The sequence below is a fragment of the Echinops telfairi genome, unplaced genomic scaffold, assembly GCF_000313985.2.
Source record: "Echinops telfairi isolate 266 unplaced genomic scaffold, ASM31398v2 ScPeMD7_53;HRSCAF=182, whole genome shotgun sequence".
NCBI classification, from domain to species: Eukaryota; Metazoa; Chordata; class Mammalia; order Afrosoricida; family Tenrecidae; genus Echinops; species Echinops telfairi.
Genome location: NW_022103951.1, coordinates 21,188,946 through 21,190,410, shown reverse-complemented (window position 1 = coordinate 21,190,410; position 1,465 = coordinate 21,188,946).

The window sequence follows — 1,465 nt, the reverse complement described above, 5'->3', positions numbered from 1 at the left end:
GTCAGTGCAGTGCTGCTACCATTGTTGGATGATCTTCAGCAACGTTTTACATGCTTGTGCCCTTAGTGATATTGTTCTACAGTGTGACCATTTGGTTGGCTCACCTTTCTTTCAGATGGGTACAATATTAGATCTCTTCCAGTCACTTGGGCAGTTTGTTGCCTCCCAAATTTCCTGCCAGAGACAAGTATGTATTTGTAGAATTTTATTAACATGTTGAAACATCTCAGTTGGTAGTATACCCATTCCTGGAGCCTGTGTATTGGCTAATGCTTTCAGTGCATCTTGAACTTCTGCCTTTAGGTCTGTTGGGTCCTAGATCTACGTTCCCTTTGAAATGGTAGATAAAGGATGTATTTTTTTTTTTGTACAGTAACAATGTATTCTAAAGATCTTTGATGCTTCCTGCACCATTTAAGATTTTACTTTTAGAATCTGTCGATATTGTAAATCAAGTCTTGAACTCTTATTTCAGTTGCTGCTACGCTCAGCGTGTCCTTCCCTTTGGGTTTTCCAACTTTAGGTCTTGCACATTTCATTACAATATTTTCCGTTGTCTTTTCGCGCTTCCCTTTGAGATGTTCTCTCTTACTCTATGACTTCATCATTTCCCCCATTTGTGGAGCTGCTTCACTGTTAAGAGCAACTTTCAGAGTCTCTACTGACATCCCCTCTGAGATTTTCTTCCTTGTTTCTTTAAGTGACCTCTGTCTTTCTTCACGACTGATGTTCTTGATGTCCTTCCATGGCTCAGCAGGCCTGATGGCATTCCCTTCCAGTGCAGCAAATCTTGTCTTGAGATGTTCTTGATATTCAGGTGGGTCAGACTTCAGGTCGCATTCTGGCTCTCCTGGATTCGTTTGAATTCTCTTCAGTTTCAGCCTGAACTTGCATGTGAGTAATTGGTGGTGCCTTCCACTGTCAGGCCCTGGCCAGACTTTAGCTGCTGATGTTGAGCCTCTTCATCTTCTTTTCCCACAGGTGTCCTCAACCTGAATTCTGTGTATTCCGCCTGGGGAAGGCAGGGTGTGCAGTGGTCATTCGTGTTGATAAAAGAAGGCATTTGTTATGAACAAGGTGAACATTGAATAAGGAAGACCAAAGAAGAACTGATTGATAGAAATTGTGGGCTGTCAAAGAATACTACAGTAACATGGGATCCTGAAAGGACACAGATGTGTATTGGAAAAATGGCCAGAGTGCTCTGTAGATGCAAGGGTGGTGAGATTTTTTTATACATACTATGCCAGTTACATCATCTGTCAAATTGAGAAGGGGTGGGGTCTGTACTGTCAATCAGGGCACAGACAATGAGCCATCTGTGTGTGCAAGGCCTTCTCCTGAGAATTCTGGGAACTTCTGTCTTTCTCCCTGGAGGTGGGAGACCTTGTCTCTGCTTTTTCTCCATGGGAGACATTCCTGTTGACAAGCCACATGGAGCTATGCTGATGGCAGCCAGAGCCCT